This window comes from Felis catus, chromosome A2, assembly GCF_018350175.1.
Source record: "Felis catus isolate Fca126 chromosome A2, F.catus_Fca126_mat1.0, whole genome shotgun sequence".
Classification (NCBI taxonomy): domain Eukaryota; kingdom Metazoa; phylum Chordata; class Mammalia; order Carnivora; family Felidae; genus Felis; species Felis catus.
Genome location: NC_058369.1, coordinates 82,323,651 through 82,341,732, shown reverse-complemented (window position 1 = coordinate 82,341,732; position 18,082 = coordinate 82,323,651). Strand labels below are relative to the sequence as shown.

Here is an 18,082-nt window from a genome sequence, read left to right as displayed (position 1 = left end):
ATTCATTCAAGTCACCAGATATTTACTGACTACCTATTATGGTAGTAACTGCCATGCCTTGTAGGGAATTATGTTCTGGTAAGGGAACTGTAGCTAAGTAGAAACAACCACTAAAATACCACTGTTTCGGTATATTTTTATTGGATCTTAATCTTACAGTTTTTCTAATACATTGCAATTATACAGTCTATACAGTCTTGCATGCTTTATTCTACTTTTTAACTTACAGCACATGACAAGAGAGGGGCAAAACTATTTATTCAATATTTTTGCCTGTCAGGAATAAGATCCTATTTTTTTTTTAATGTTTATTTATTTTTGAGACAGAGACAGAGCATAAGTGGGGGAGGGACAGAGAGAGAGAGGGAGACACAGAATCTGAAGCAGGCTCCAAGCTCTGAGCTATCAGCACAGAGCCTGATGCGGGGCTTGAACTCACAAACCGTGAGATCATGACCTGAGCCGAAGTCAGTCGCTCAACTGACTGAGCCACCCAGGCACCCCAAGATCCTATTATTTTTAACCTGAGTCTGCAGTTCATATAGCAGGCCCTGTTCCTGATCTGCTTCACAGAGCCTATCTCTAGCTATACTGTTTGTCCACCTTATAACTGGGTGAGCTTTGGGTAGATAGGTACTTCTCACTGTCCAGCAGTCTTCAATAAGGGTGCCAGTTGAGCTCACTCTTATTTAATTGGAGGCTGGTGCAGAATAGGCATCAGTCTGTGAAGAAGATCAGCCCTCGGCCAGCTATTTCAGTTCCTTACAGATCAGCGTGTGTGCGGATGATAGAGGTCTCACGACTTGAACCATAAGACAATGATCCTGTGGATGTTTTCTCATCTCTTGACTCGACTCTTCCTTTATTCCTTCCTTCCTTCCTTCCTTCCTTCCTTCCTTCCTTCCTTCCTTCCTTCCTTCCTTCCTTCCTTCCACAGTCTTATTCTTTTACCTCTTCTCCTCCCAGATTTTCACAAAAGACTACTTGTTTTTTTTTCTGGAATGCCACCTCTCCACATGGAAAAGTGAAGACCTAGTTCATTTGATTTCTTCTTGTAGTTTTACTCTCAGGAATAGAGAAGGGGGAGGGAATAGGGCAATGATCTGTTTTTCACTTTTTTTGGCTAGATAGCTACAGATTCAGTTACCTCATTAAAAAGGCGGCAGTGACTGGCAAATCTTAAGACAAAACTTACCTTCACGTGGGGCACTTTGTCCTCTGCATCTTATAAGTTTAATTCTAGCCACTGCTTCATTTTCTCTTGCAGTATATTAGTCTTACAAATTTCATAGCCTCAGGTGTCCATTTGGGGTCTGTAGCTTTAGCCCTTGCCTGGTTTCTGCTCTCTTTGTAGTTAGAATCATATTTTAATATAACTAAATCATACCCCAGTATTTTTTTTTCACAATTCAGTGGTTTTTAGCATATTCACAAAGTTGTGCGACCATCACCACAACCTAAGAACTTTTTCATCACCTCAGTAAGAAACCACACATCCATTAGCTGTCACTCTTCATTTCCCTTACTCTTCTGCCAGCCCTAATTAACCACTCGTCTATTTTCTGTCTCTGTAATCTGTCATTTCTACTGTTGGTAGAGAGGATAAGTGCAGATGGGGAGAAAGGTGAGCTCTGGTTCAGAAGTGAGCTTCTGCTTCTGATTTCTGCTTATCTGCCATCCCCCAAACTTGAAGTTAAATAAAACTCCTTGCCTCTTTGAAGATGTTCTTCCAAAGATTTCCATCTGATCTCCAAAAGATAATTATACATAATATCTGTAAATGTAAATATATTCCTAAATGTACTCTTATTTCATAAGTTTAATCTTATTTCTTGTGAATGAGTGATCCTAGTGCACACACATGCACACACACTCACCTGGCCTCTATATTTCAAAGCCTTCTTCAAAGCCAGACAATGAAGGGCATCATGCCTCAAACACTGTCCCCTAATTTCCTGATTCCTAGGTTTTCCAAATCAGGCTGCCATACTTATATCTTGGTGATTTTTAGATATCTCACAATACTAAGTAACAGTAAAGAGTGGGAGTCAGTAGAATGAACCATGGGGAATGACTTGGGGGAAACACCCCCTCTCTGCTGTGTATACAATTAGAATTGACCAAGGAGAGACAAAGAGGGGTGGCAGGGCAGTATGAGAAGGCTCTTTAGCAGTTATCTTTTCCAGCTAGAGCATCTTGGCCTACCTAGCATCCCCACCCCTCCAGAGTGGTCCTTTGTGATGTCTAAGCTCCCCTTAACCACCATTGGCTGCAGTGAGTGCCCTGCTGACTAAACAGAGCAGAAGGGGTGTGACTCCCCATTGTTCTGGGAGAGGTATATATACAGAGGACAAACCCCTGGGGTTAGACAACTGAGAGGCTGCAAGATGGCAAAAGTGGTGAAGAAATCATGGAAACCGCAAACCACAAGCACCAAGCGGTGGAAGAAGAGGAAGACCACCTCTCAACCCAGATCAAGAGGCATTAGCAAGGTCAGATGACCCTACCCAAGCTTCTCTTCCTTTTCCCCATTTATGTTCCCCCCACCCCACCAGTCCCCTCCCCAGATAATCCTGCCTCTGCCTGGCACAAACCTCCTCCTTAGCTCTCCACTTTCCACCCAGCCCCCATTCCCTTGTCCCAACCCAGTCTCTGGGCTCACCTTGTTGCCTTACCAGGTGCTAAAGACATACAAGAAGATGAAAAAATCACTTCACATGAGTTTAAGAAAAAAATACTCTCCTAAAGTTATAACTACTTCAAGAAGAAAGAAGAGAGCAAGGAGGGCTAATTAGTTTCACCCATAGACTGAGCCAAAAGCAGCCAGGCCAGACCCAACGGACTCTATAGAACTACACCACTCCAAGACAAGACCGGTGGAAACACTACATACAGAGCAAGCTTCAGAGACCTCAGACGGTCTGCCTCTAGAGTCCTGGCTGTGGAGAAGTTGCCAACTGCGTAGAGACTGATACAGATGCTAATATGAAACATGGAACACAAATGGAGGTGATTAAAATAAAACCAACAGGGTGTAAGAAGCCCCTCCAAAAAATAAAATCAGGCATTCTGCGTAGAAATGAATCGTGTTGCATTACTGCTTAAGATTGTTCCTCAGAATAAGAGAGTGAAATGACAGAGAGGTTTAGCATCTTTGTTGTAAACCAAGCCCTTGGCCCCCTGATGTCTGCCTGAGGAGAGAATGTACATACAGCTTACCAGGGATGGAAAAATGCCCTTTACACCAGAGTCTCTATCCATGGCAGATGAATTTAACAACTTCCTTAATTCCTTCCTTCACCTATATATGGGTGAAAATCAGCAGAACATAGCAAATACCCATGCTCACTCTAATAGACTTAAAGGCAAGGGGGACCAAAAAAAAAAAAAAAAAAAAGGAAAAAGCAAAGATGTCCCTAGGAGTCTCTAACTTTGTCAGTCATGATTCACAACTGAACTGCTCAGGTCACTTGGGAATAATTTAGTTGGAAGTTGAAGGTCCCTGAGCTTCACTGGCTCCCTCATCCTCTATTGACCTTCTGGTGAATTGTAACAAAGGACAGCAGCACCAGGCCCAGACACCAGGAGAGGGTACTCATGTGGCCACATCAAGCAGAGGCCTCACCAGATACTCATCTCTGGAATGATTCTGCCCAGCTTCCCCAGTCTCACCCTGCCTCTCAGTCATTCATACCCTTTAAAACCCAGAATGGAGCACTCACTCAGTGTGCCCTACAGAGTCAGAGTTTAAATATTTTCTAAGGCTATAATTTCTAACTTATTATAAATATTGATATTTAAAATAAACTTACATTAGTCACTTTTTTTTAAATCTGCAGTATTTTCAGATAAATTATACCCCTCTTTGCTATGGATTTAAGCATGGGAGGTGCCACCAGACAGGGTTATTATTTGGCCTGTATTTTTCTCAGAAAACTTTGAATCTGCTTAAGTATTTAAACAAGCATATGGTGAGACCATTCTTCGCCATGCCATATGAATGAAATGATTTTTTTTTTGTACATTCTTAAAGGCTACTATTATCTAATACTGGCCTGAACCATAATAACAAGGGCAGTCTGACCCCTGTGCACTCTGTGCTTGCAAGATGTGTTAGCTGCAAGCTGTACCTCAGCAGTAGAGTTTATTCTCTCTATATCCATAGAGCGAATATCCATAGTTTATCCATAGTTTATCCATAACTAATTGTATGGAGTTTAAAAATCAGATGTCCAGTGTTGAATAGCATCTTTTGTGAACAGGAATGTTTTGACCATATTTTGCTGGTGAAAAATAACACAGGTGTTATCTATATCGATTAGCTGAATATTTTTTATTTATTTATTTTGAAAGTGTGATGGGAGGGGCAGAGAGAGAGAGAGGGAGAGAGAATCCCAAGCAGGCTGCACACTGACAGAGTGGAGCCCAATGCGGGGCTCTAACTCATGAACTGTGAGATCATGACCTGAGCTGAAATCCGAGAGTTGAACGCTTAACCAACTGAGCCACCCAGGTGCCTCTAGATTAGCTGAAATTTAAAATGCTGATGGCATAACATTGAAAACAGTCTCTCCTTCATCACCTTTGGCCCTTTCCAATTTTTTTTTATTACATTTAAAACAAGTTCCTTTGTCTCTGGAAAGATGGATCCACAGAAAACTGACAGCATTAGTTGCCTCTAGGAAAGGAAACTGAGTAGCTGGCACTGGTGTGGGAAGAAAATTCCCATTGTCTGTCCTCTTGTGTCTATTGAATACTAAGCCATGTGCATTGCATATTCAAACTTAAAATACAATTTAAAAAATAAGAGTTAACTATGTAATAACTTAAAAAAAAAAAGACTTTGCTTGCCAGAATTGTAGTAAGATGTATTTCTTTTGATTTTCAATCATTAAAACATTTCTCTAGTTCTTGAAGATTTGTCCACCAGCATGTACTGTAATAACATAATGGCAACAAAAAGTACTGGTAGGAAGACATCAAAACAGATTAATGAAGCCAGATTAGCAAACAGGGGCCCAAGCAAGAAACTAAGACTCAAAGTATCCCAACTTTTTATTTTAAAAAATGAAACTAGCACTATGTTGACACCCACCAGTAGTTAAATATGTTACAAATACCATATTTGCTTTATCACTAATCTGTTTTGGTCTTCAGTAGGCCCAACGGACACCGAGCTGTCTGGGACTTTGTCTGATCTTGTTAACAGTTTCTTCAGAATGTCCTGATAGGACTTTGTCCTGTGAAACCCTATAGCATATTATTCTCCCATCACCAGAACTGTTGGTGTGGTATCCTCAAAGATACTGCAGACCTGAGGGTGTTACCTGCTTTTGCAACTTGGATCTGGGCCCTTTTATGTTTAATCAAGAGAACTCAGCATTAACTGAATTAATCATTAACTGTTGTCAGGTGTGTTATAGGGAGGTACTGTGGAACTGGCATAAGGGAAGGGAAGAATTAGGGCTCCTTGGAGGAGTTATATCCATTTATAATAAACTGGTGATCTAGTAAATAATATGTTTGTGAGTGTGAACCACACTAGCAAATTAATCGAACCCAGTGAGGGGTTTGTGGGAACTTACTGGTTCTAGGCAGTGGGTGAAGAGCACAGGTAAGCTGGACTTGGGATTGGACCTGAAGTGGGGGGGGGGGGGGGGGAAGAGGGGGCGGGGCAGTATTGCCAGTTAGAATCGTTAACTGGGATGTGATGCTATCCCAGGTAGATAGTGTCAGAATTAGGTTGAAGTGTAGAACACCCAGCTGGGGTCTGAGAATTGTTTAGCATGGTGAAAAACACATACATTGTAATTGCTGTTGGAATCGTATTAAACGCAGGGTTCAGGTGCCAAACAGAGAAGGAACTAGAACACTTAAAGGAGATTATTGTTAGATTATCTGCATTTATAAGTTAAAAAAACAAATTATCATGAGGCTAATAGAACAGCTTTAAAGTAAAAGAAAATGGTACAGACTTTGTAGTTTCATCTCAGCACTGCCCCCCCTTCTGCATGAGAGGTAAAGAGTGTAAACTGGAGAATATTTGTCTACATGCTTTGCCCAACAAGATTTCCAAAAAGCAGAAGATACTTCAGAGAAATAACTATTTTCCCTGGAAATAACAGAAAGAATAATTAACAGTTGAGGACCACTCTAGGGAGAATCATGGTAGGGATTCATGGTGAACCCCCTGAATAAGTCCGAAAAGCTGCTCACCACACTGCCTTCCTGCCCTTATACAGAAGCTCAAAGATTTACTATCAGAGCTCCTTTCTGTTTTTGCTGTCCTGGATCCCAAAGAAAGCCACCAAATATTCCATATTTTTTTCTTAAGATATTCATCATACTCGATCTAATGATTTTTACTTTTTTTTAATTAAAGTGGAATTGACGGAGTACCTGAGTGGCTCAGTCGGTTGAGCGTCCCGACTTCCACTCAGGTCATGATCTCACAGTTCGTGAGTTTGAGCCCCACATCAGGCTCTGTGCTGACAGCTCAGGGCCTGGAGCCTGCTTCAGATTCTGTGTCTCCCTAGTTCTCTGCTCCTCCCCTGCTCACACTCTGTCTCTCTCTCAAAAATAAAGATTAAAAATAAATAAAGTGTAATTGACATGATAATATCCTATTAGTTTCAGATGTGCATCATAGTGATTTGATATTTTTATACATTACAAAAGGATCCACATGATAAATCTAATTACCATCTGTCACCATACAAAGTTATTACAGTACTTTTGACTATATTTCCTATGCTATACATTACACTCCATGACTTATTTTATAACTGGAAGTTTGTATCTCTTAATCCCTTTCACCTGTTTTGCTTGGCTCCCCCACCAGCCTCTCCCCACTTTGGTAACCAGCAGTATGTTTCCTGTATCTGAATCTGTTTCTGTTTTGTTCATTTTTTGTGTGTTTTTTAGATTCTACATATAAGCAAAATCATAGGATCCGTCTTCCTCTGACTTATTTCACTTAGTGATCTTTACTTTTCAATGCAATCCATCAAATACTTTTTGTTTTCTACATTATTTCTATTTAAGTACAGAATTGAATTTAGTTGTTTTAATAATCATATATGCAAAATTCCAAATTATAGGTAGCTCCATTCATCAATTTCTGAAAAGCTTTTTAGTTTGTTTTTATAATATTTAGTTTCTAACTTTCATTGCTCTGGTTTTTGTTTTGTTTTGTGTTCTTAATCCTATGATTTAACTTTCTGTTTAGCCTAAACCTCAGGCTTGGGAACCATTTCTTCACATATTTGTAAGTAATTGTTCATCCTGCCTGAATGTCTTGCATTTGACTGAACATGCCTAGTTCTTTTAACAATTTCTCATAGGTCTAATTTTATAAACCTTTAATCAGTTGCTGTTCTCCTCTGAACATGCTCCAAGTTTTTTCTCTTTGTACAGCATGACATGAAAATTAAATATGGTTTGTTCCAACTGAAGCCTGCCCAATGCCAAATAAAGCAAAAATAATTGCTTCCTTTTTTTTTTCACACATATGCCTTAATGCAATCCTATAAAGCATTTGTCTCTTATTTCGACATAGAGAAGACTCATCCAATTTAACACCAACCATAATTGTTGGATCTCACTTCGCTTTGTTTCATCTATGGCTGTCCTAGCTGGTATTTCCACATGTTTGTTGCAAGTCACTGGCATATTAAAAGTTAATTGTTAAGTCTATAAAATGATTTCTTCCACATATTCTTACTTCAAAGATTGTTCCATAAACAGTTGGTATAAATGTGAATGTAATGGTAAGGGTCTCAAGAACTAAGACTTGAATGATTCTGAGGGGTTTTTTTGGTTTTTTGCAACCTCAGTGAGAGAACACATTTGTGTATCATGTTTTGATATGAAGTGATCACAAAGAATTTACCCATAATAAGGCACCACAGTTTTGAATTATTTATGTATATACATGTATGTGTACACACACATACACACACACATTTATGAGTGACGTAAATATCACTTTGATCCGATATGATTTCCTGAGAGAGAAGGGTAAAATTACAGCTGACCTGCAGGGAGTGATACATAATCCACAGCCTACCTTTGTGGCCATTTTGAATTATTTTCATGTTTTTTGAGTTCACTTTTCAAATTTTTGCCTATGACTAGATAGAAGAGGAAATTACAAATGAATGCATCAGCATCTATACTACACAAAAATAAAATGTCTGTGAGCATTATTATTAGTTGACACCCAATAGCTATGATGGCCAAATGAGAGCTCTCAAAGTAATAATATAAAAATCCTCCTTACATTAGTAACGAGGGTGGGGGGGAATCTACCAATTACATGTTTTTATTTTAGCAATAAAAATAAGGTTAATTTATATGGTTTTCAATAGTGTGAACTTGTTTTATTAATGTCAATATAGAGTAGAGGTTAGGGGAGAATCATGATATCTTAAAAAAGATATCAGCTCTATTTTGTTAACCCTTACTTGACCGATTTTATTGTTACTGTATTTGTAACATTATTAGATGAACATTTAACAAAGTATTTTGTAGTGCAGTTTTCTTCATTTATATGCAAAATTGTTCTGGGTTTTTCTTTTTTTTTTTTTTTTGCACTTTTTTTTTTTTTTGAAATCTGAATGCATCCATGGAAGTATGTCACATAGATAAATATCATCCATCCTTTGTGTTAATGTGGCATAATGATTAAGAAACAATGCTATGCAGGGTGCCTGGGTGTGTCATGATAGGAAGTGGTCACAAAGAATTTACCCATAATAAGGCACCAAAGTTTTGAATTGTTAAGTCGGTGGTTGAGCATCTGACTTTGGTTTAGGTCATCATCTTACGGTTCATGAGTTCAAGCCCTGCGTCATGCTCTGTGCTGACAGCTCAGAGCCTGGAGCCTGTTTCATTCAGGTTCTGTGTCTCCCTCTCCCTCTCTGGCTCTCCCCCACTTGTACTCTTTCTCTCTCAAATGTAAACAGTAAGAAAAAAATTTTTTTCTTAAAGAAACAATGCTATGCTCCTTAATACTCTCATGGTCTTTGGGATAGTTCAGAAATCACTACATGTTGACAAAACTTTATAATTAAAAAATGTTTAATGTTTTTTATTTTGAGAGATAGCATAAGTGGGGGTGGGGCAGAGAGAGAGGGAGAGAGAGAATCCCAAACACCCCCTGAAGAGCCAGGCTTATGTCTTGATCTCACCAAATGTGAGATCATGACCTGAGAAGAAATGAAGAATCTGATGCTTAACTGACTGAGCCACTCAGGCACCCCTATAATTTTAAATTTCTTAGAGACTTAAAATCCAGGCTACTATTGGAATACCACAAGCATCTACGAACACATCATTTGGGTTACTAGGTAGTGTCTTCTATTCTCTTCCTCTGCTCTTCAGGCTACTGCGGTAATATTTGTATAGATGCGGTAATGCCTCCTCTTGGTACCAAAGTCAAGTTCATCAGTTCTGTCAAAGTAACTATATCTGTGCCAAGAATTCCTTGCACTCTGAATGATTCAACAAGATTTTAGGGAAATGGTCCCTTTAGTTTTTCTTCTTCTATCAGAGCCCTCTTGGATTAGAACCCTGGCATGACTCTCGAAGAACATGTCATTTCCCTCAGACACTAGGCCAGTTTTTTGGAGATAATTCTTCATGAAGTTTGCATTTCTGCACATAAGGTGGATGAAGCATTGACTGCCCCTTGTTCTAGGCTGTCTCTTCAAGATGTTTGTATAGCAAACAGCCTGAGAAGACAGAAATGGTATCACCTGGAGCAAAGAACAAACAAGCTTTTACTGTCCATTATAAAAGGTTCAGATTCCCTAGGCTGAAGGTTCCTCTCCTATAATGCAAGCCCCTGCGTGTGCAGGAAATTGGGACTCAAAACTAGTGTCCTCCTCCCCCACCTCAAAAGCTGATATTCTGGATAGTGCTATTGCTGTAGTAAACCCTCCTTTCTCTCTAAATCAAGAGTCTTATATCTTGTACCAATATCCATGTGGCAGGCTAACTTTTTGGTTTGCAATCAGGGTAAAATCTCTTACAGAAAAAGATTGCTTACAGTTCTTGATGTTGCCTTAAACCAAATGCATGTGCTTTTTTTTTTTTTTTTTTTTTTTAGTGTTTATTTTTGAGAGAGAGACAAGCAGAGAGAGACAGAGTGTGAGTGGGGAGGGTCAGAGAGAAAGGGAGACACAGAATCTGAGGCAGGCTCCAGGCTCTGAGCTGTCAGCACAGAGCCTGACACCGGGCTTGAACTCACAAACTGAGATCATGACCTGAGTTGGAGTTGGACGCCCAACTGACTGAGCCACCCAGGAGCCCCCAAATGCATGAGCTTTGAACCCTAAAAGCCTTTTTAGTCCCTCGTGTAAATATATCCTCAGGTAAATTGGCTCCACAGTGCTCCAGATAGAACTTCCATGGCTTAATCTTAGAGTGTACAGAGCTCAGGCTCAATATTGGACCCCTACACATCTCTTTAAGTGTGAATTGTTAATAAGTCAGACTCTTCTTTTTATTATGCTCATATCATACCTCTTCCTTGAAATATACTTCTGCTTTATTCTGCCACTTTATATTGCATGTGTTAATGAAGCTTTTTCTGAGTACCCCTGCTGTGTTAGATCTGATCCCATTGCATTCAACAGAACTTGAACTCCTGATTAAGGACTAGGCATTAGCTAATGACCAGTAGCTACTCATGAACACATTCATTACTTGGTCTGCTTATCCCTATATTCTCAAAGCTAATTTCTTTGATTCAAAAAAATTAACATATATAACATATATGAGTTTATTTCCTGGCTTTAAATGGAAACTTATGAAGTTCAGACATAAATATAAAACCAAAACATCTATTTACTAATAATCCAAAGAACATTCTTATCTTTAGAATTCTGAAGAACATAAGCCTGTAATAGAAGGGGCTTAAGAGTGTATTAATTTCTGGGCCAGTGCCTAAAGCAATTCTCCTGAGGCCCGTTGTACCTCCTTCATATTTCCTCCTTACCCTTTCCCTTAGGAACAACTCAGAATCTTTCCTTCTACAAATTACCATTTTCCTCTCCCCCCTTCTTCTTCCAAATATTATTCCCACTTTCTCTAACCCCAGTTATGGACTGAATTATTTCCCCTCAAAAACTCAGATATTGAAGTCCTACCTAATCCCCAGCACCACAGAATGTGACTAGGGGATAGAGTCTTTAGAGAGGTGATTGAGTTGAAAATGAAGTCATTATTGTGGACCCTAGTAAAATATGACTGGTGCCCTTAGAGGAAATTTGGACAGACACACAGGGAGAACACCATATGAACATAAAGACGGCCATCCACAAGCCAAGGAGAGGAGCCTCAGAAGAATCCAACCCTGCCAACACCTTGAATTTGGACTTCTAGCCTCCAGAACTGTAAGAAAATAGATTTCTGGTTTTGTAAGCCACCCAGTCTGTGGTACTTTGTATAGCAGCCCTACCAAACTAACACACCCACCCCTTCCCATCAGCTGTGCATTCACTCTTGCTGTTTGCACCCTACCGTTCCCTGGGACCTTCTATTTCCTCTGTGTTCACATGTCAATATTCAATTTAGCAGACCCTTTAAATTACAAATTCTTTGGAGGGTACAATGAGTCATTCTTCTTGATGATTCCATTTCCAGCAGATTACCCCATCATGCCACTGCAAGTCCTTAGCATTAGCAGGCAAATCTTAACATGGCTCATGTCTAGCAAGAAAGACTGGTTTTCAATCACTATCTTTAAAAATAAGGAGGATCTTTTCCAGAAGTTTCCAGCAAACCTCTTCTGGAATCGAATTGACAAGTATTGGATTATTTGCCTATTCTTAGCAGGAAGGAATAAATGAATATAGTGGCGTTAGTCCATTTAGAGCCCATCCCTGGAGCTAGGAATTTGACTAGTAGCATCTGTAAGTCTCATAGGCTACAAGGGCAAGGGATAGGTACCTGGACAAAGGATCTGTTAGGAGGAAGAGGAAAATAGATACTCGGTGTCCAACCAACATTGTCCGTTGTACCCAAAATACTGTTCTGACAAATTGATAATTTAAAAAAATGATGTTTATATAGCACTTACTATTCTGGATTAATTTTATGTGTTATAAATAGCATGTAAGATAGATACCTTTAGTGTTCTTTTTTTTTTTTTTTAACAATTATACTTATTTAAGTAATCTGTGTACCCAACATGGAACTTGAACTCATGACCCCAAATCAAGAGTAGCATGCACTTCCAATTGACCCAGCCAGGTGCCCCTATTGTTCTTTTTTTTAATTTCAATTTATGTAAAGTAAAACAAAAAACAAAAGCAATTCTCCCATTTCCCCCACCCTCTCACCTCCGCCTCTGGCAACCACCAATCAGTTCTCTGTGTCTATGATATATATATAACACATATCTAATATATATATTAGATTCCACATATAGGAGAGATTATACAGCATTTGTCTGATTCATTTCATTTAGTATATTGTCCTCAAGGTCCATCCATTCATTTTGTCACAAATGGCAAGATTTCATTCCTTTCCATGGCCAAACAATATTCCATTGTATGCATATGTGTGTGTGTGTGTGTGTGTGTGTGTGTGTTGTGTGTATACATACACAGTAAAACCTTGATTTTTGAGCGTAATTCAAAGCACTCATATATCAATTTCAAGAACCACTGACTTAGTTGTGATCATGTGATATTCTGTGTCACATACTGCTTGTATTGCAAGACATCACTCATTTATCTGATTTATAATAAATTATCAAAATTTATTAGAAATATTTGCTCATCTTGAGGAACATTGACAGAACAAGTTACTCATAAGCCAAGGTTTTACTGTAGATATATCACATATTCTTTATTCATCCACTGATTGAAACTTAAGTTGTTTCCATATCTTGGATATTGCAAATGATGCTGCAATAAACATAGGGGTGCATATATCTTTTAAAATTAATGTTTTTGTTTTCTTTGGGTAAATACCTAGAAGTGGAATGCTGGATCATATGGTAGTTTCATTTTTAATTTTTGGAGGAAGCTCCATACTGTTGTCCATGGTAGCTGCACCAATTTTTATTTCTGCCAATAGTGCATGAGGGTTTCCTTTACTCCGCATTCTTGCCAACACTTGTTATTTCTAGTCTTTTTGATAATAGTCATTCTAACGTGTGTGAAGTGATATCTCACTGTGATTTTGACTTACATTTCCTTGATGATTACTGATGTTGAACATCTTTCTATGTACCTGTTGGCCATCTGTATGTTTTTGGAAAAAGGTCTTTTCAGATTTTCTGCCCATTTTTTTTAACATTTTTTATTTTATTTTTGAGACAGAGAGAGACAGAGAATGAACTGGGGAGGGTCAGAGAAAGAGGGAGACACAGAATCTGAAACAGGCTCCAGGCTCTGAGCTGTCGGCACAGAGCCCGACACGGGGCTCGAACTCATGGACCGCGAGATCATGACCTGAGCTGAAGTCGGCCGCTTGACCGACTGAGCCACCCAGGTGCCCCTTCTGCCCATTTTTAATATGGTTGTTATTTTGCTATTGAGTTGTATGAGTTCTTTATATATTTTGGATATTGGCCTCTTAAGAGATATCTGATTTGCAAATATGTTCTTGCATTCAGTATATTGCCTTTTCATTTTGTTGATAGTTTCCTTTGTTGTGCAGAAGCTTTTTTTAGTTTGATGTAGTCTTATTTGTTTATTTTTGCTTTTGTTGCTTTTACTTTTGGTATCCTTATTCTAAAATTATGAAATTGAGAGCACTCAAATGACTTGCACTGATATTGCATAAAGATTAATTACTGGCAGATATTACAATAATTTTATTAGCACAGTCCATTTATTTGGGGATGGTGGGATGTGAACCTCAGAGTCAATCCTTGTTTGATTTTGTGGCTTGTATATAAGATCCTCCTACAAGTAGTAAATTATAATTTAAAAAATAATTCAGGTAATTATTCAGAATATGAAATGTAACAATAGCCAAAAGGAGGAAATAGCATAAATTCCCATTCGTAAGTAATGGATGAACAAAATGTGGTAAATCCATGCAATGTGATATTACTGGCCTTAAAAGAGAGTGAAGTCCTGATACATGCTACAACATGGATAAACCTTGGAAACTTTATACTAAGTAAAACAAGCCAGACTCAAAGAACACATATTGTGTGATATCATTTATTTATTTATTTTTAATATTTATTTTTGAGACAGAGAGAGACAGAGGCAGAGTGTGAGTGGGAGAGGGGCAGAGAGAGAGAAGGAGACACAGAATCTGAAGCAGGCTCTAGGCTCTGAGCTGTCAGCACAGAGCCCAATGTGGGGTTTGAACTCGGGAACGGCAAAATCACGACCTATGCCGAAGTCACACATTTAACCAACTGAGCGACCCAGGTGCCCCTGTGTAATATCATTTGTATAAAGTGACTAGATTAGTCAAATTCACACAGATGAAAATAGAATGGTAGTTATCAGGGGCTCCAGGGAAAGGGTAATAGGCAGTTATTGTTTAATAAGTAAAGAGTTTTAGGTCAAGTGATGAAAAAGTTTGGGAGGTGGATGGTAGTGATGGCTGCACAATCGTGTGAATGTACTTGATGTCACTGAACTGTACACTTAAGAATGGTCAAGGGGCGCCTGGGTGGCGCAGTCGGTTAAGCATCCGACTTCAGCCAGGTCACGATCTCGCGGTCCGTGAGTTCGAGCCCCGTGTCGGGCTCTGGGCTGATGGCTCGGAGCCTGGAGCCTGTTTCCGATTCTGTGTCTCCCTCTCTCTCTGCCCCTCCCCCGTTCATGCTCTGTCTCTCTCTGTCCCAAAAATAAATAAAAATGTTGAAAAAAAAATTAAAAAAAAAAAAAAAGAATGGTTAAAATGGATATTTTGCCACAATAAAAGAAGAAAGAATATGTAATGTGGGAGACTATTAAGATCTCTGAGTATCCATTCTTATGACACCCTCCCCACTGTACACTGGATGAGAGGTGAGCACCTGGCTGCCTAGCCAGGGACATTTCCCAGCTTCCCTTGCAACTCAATGTGGCCATGTAAACTAGGTTTTGACTGATAAATATGAATAGAAATGATAGGTGTAGTTTCTGCTTCGGCGTTCTTAAAACTGAAATGCTCACTCTTAACACATTTTTTTTCCTTACTCATGGGCTAGATTGCAGACATGGTACTGGTGAGCTACCTCAGCCCATGTGGATGAAGACAGTTGAGGGGCCCCTGGCTGGCTCAGTCAGAAGAGCATGTGACTTGATCTCAGGGCCACCAGGTCCAGCCCCACATTGGACCTGGAGCTTACTCAAAGAAGAAAAGACAACTGAAGCAGTTGCTTTTTACTCTGATGTTAAATAGAATCCATATACTGAGGCTAGTAGAGACACATTGTCAGCTGGATCCTTGGATAAATTCATGGAGTAGTCTGTCTTCCTATGCCACACTGTAGAAGAGGGAGAAATAAACATATCTTATTTAAAACAATGTATTTCGGGATCTTTGTTATAGCACCTAAGCTTATACATTAGCTAATATGGCTAACAGTAAATTTGCACTTATGTGTCACTCAGTGTATTTAGCTCCTTATGTGGATTATCCGATTTAATCCTGACCACAGACCTATGATCTAGTCACTATTATTATCCCCATTCTGTGAATAAGGAAATTGAGACACAGAGTGAGTTAAGTAATTTGACCAAGATAAAGCAGCTAGTGAATGGCAGAACTAGGAATTAATCATAGGCAGTTGGCTTTAGAAATGTCTTAAAAAAATGTTCATTTATTGGGCACCTGGGTGACTCAGTCAGTTAAGCATCCAACTTTGGCTCAGGTCATGATCTCGCAGTTCGTGGGTTCAAGCCCTGTGTCAGGCTGTGTGCTGACAGCTCAGAGCCTGGAGCCTGCTTCGGAATCTGTGTGTTCCTCTCTCTCTGCTCTTCCCCTGCTCACACTCTGTCTCTCTCTCTCTCAAAAATAAACATTAAAAAAAAAATGTTTAATGTTTATTTATTTGTTTTGAGAGAGAGTGAGAGAAAGCACAAGCACCAGCAGGGGAGGGGCCGAGAGAGAAAAGAGAAAATCCCAGGGCAGGCTCCATGCTGTCAGTGCATAGCCCCACATGGGGCTCAACCCACGGGACTCAAACTCATGAACTGTGAGATCGTGACCTGAGCCAAAACCAAGAGTCCAACTCTTAACCAACTAGTGACCCAGGCACCCCTAGAAGCTGTCTTCTATCAGTTAATTTAAGTATATCCTGTGAGAGAATTTGGGATGCTTGGGGTGGCTGAAAACAGGGAATTCCTGTTCTACCAATCAATAGTTTTCTATTTGTTTTGTTTCATGCCCAGTACCTGCATAGGAAAAATGAATCCTAGAATTGTTGATTATTTTATTTATATTTTGCATTATAGAATCTTAATTCGGGAGAGACATTTTAGGCTTTCTAGGCATTAGACTTTTATGTATAGTAAAATTTCAAAAATGTCTTTGGAGACTAGCTTGGAGTTTTTTGGGTTTTTTTTTTAATGTTTTATTTATTTTTGAGAGAGAGAAAGAGGGTACGTATAAAAGTGGTGTAGGGGCAGACAGAGAGGGAGACAGGAATCTGAAGCAGGCTCAAGGCTCCAAGCTGTCAGCACAGAGCCTGACGTGGGACTCAATCAAATTCACAAACCGTGACATCATGACCTGAACCAAAGTCAGACACTTAACAGACTGAGCCACCCAGGCGCCCCAGTTTGGAGTTTTTTACTTTTAGTTTGGCCAAGGTAAATACCATGGGAAAAGAAAAACCTGTTGTTCATCACCACTACTCATAAAAGGACATCTTAACACCAAAATAAATAGAAAAGTCATTACAGGAAAAAAAAAAAGACATTTAATTTAATTGGATAAAATTGCCATTATGAAAATGTCATTCACTGCATGTTTTTATTTGGAGGGATGTACCCATGACTGGTGGAAACTTTGACATAGAGAAGTAGTGTTCTGAGAAAGAACAAGTGAATATTTGGTCTCAGTCAACCACCTTCTGCCAGGATTCAGTGCTGGGAGTGTATCTCATCCCACCATGTGGCAGGGAGCCTCGCGCGGCTCCACTGGAAAAGTGTATTTTCTCCAAGTATACTTTAACAAAGGCATCTCTGGGCCATTTGAAAGTCTTTGGGAGCCTACACATCTTACATTTCTTTAATGAGAAGGCAGCACTAGCTGGGGCAAGAGATTGCTTACACCTCTAACCTTTTACAGTTTATGTCCTAAAATTTCTTCAAATACCTATTTTGAGTATAAAATTATGAAATTGTGAGGTAGGGCTCATGAGAAAATGGCTAAGAAAGAATTCTCAAGAAGTTTTTGGTGCAAAAAGGTGGTTTTATTATAGCACGGGCAGGACCGTGGGCAGAAAGAGCTGCACTGGGATTGTGAGGAGTGACTGGTTTTATACTTTTTAATTAGTGACGGTTAGGGATAGTGTAAGTCTCTAAGGAATTTGGAAGCAAGGCTTTCAGGACCTTGAGGGGCTAACTGCTGTTAAGATACAGATACTTATAGTCTCTGAAAAAACAAAAACACTAATGGCAGTAAGACAGCCATGAGTTCCTTGGGGATGGTCACACTCTGTCCGTTTCAGGTGTCTGTCTGTGGGCTGCAAGCTGTAAGGAGATTTAATTTAAACTACATTTCTCTTGCCTTTGTTATCACAAAATACAAGGTGATTTTATGGTTTTTAAATCTCACAATTGTCCCTATCTTTTGATTCCCATTCATGATCCCTAACAGGAAAACTGATGGATTTAAAATTATTATTTGTGTTGTTCTCTATAGTCACAGTCAGAAAACACTTTGCCTCTCATTCTCCTGTAGAGACAAAAACATTGTTAAAAAAAATCCCATAGTAGCTGTTGAGATAGATGTGTGCTAACTTGATGAAGTTGTACTGAATATGGAAATGCCCTTTCAAAGGCCAAGGAAGTAGCAAAGAAAATTATCACATTGAAAAAGTAATTTAAAAATGGTAGTGTAGGGGTACCTGGCTGGCTCAGTTAGGAGAGCATGTGACTCTTGATCTTAG

The 18,082-nt window shown here is 39.3% G+C and overlaps 2 long non-coding RNA genes across 2 annotated transcripts in view; both read left to right on the top strand.

The window, feature by feature from the left end:
* Positions 1 to 15,492, top strand: part of LOC102900101 — a 37,207-nt gene extending 21,715 nt beyond the window's left edge. Inside the window, exon 4 of the long non-coding RNA XR_439774.5 lies at positions 15,173 to 15,492. This is a non-coding gene — a long non-coding RNA (uncharacterized LOC102900101). The remainder of the gene's footprint in view (positions 1 to 15,172) is intronic.
* On the top strand, positions 391 to 3,084 carry LOC109497432. The gene is made up of 2 exons (XR_002153630.3): positions 391 to 2,492; positions 2,679 to 3,084. It is a non-coding gene; the product is annotated as an uncharacterized LOC109497432 (long non-coding RNA).
* Positions 15,493 to 18,082: the final 2,590 nt, after the last annotated feature.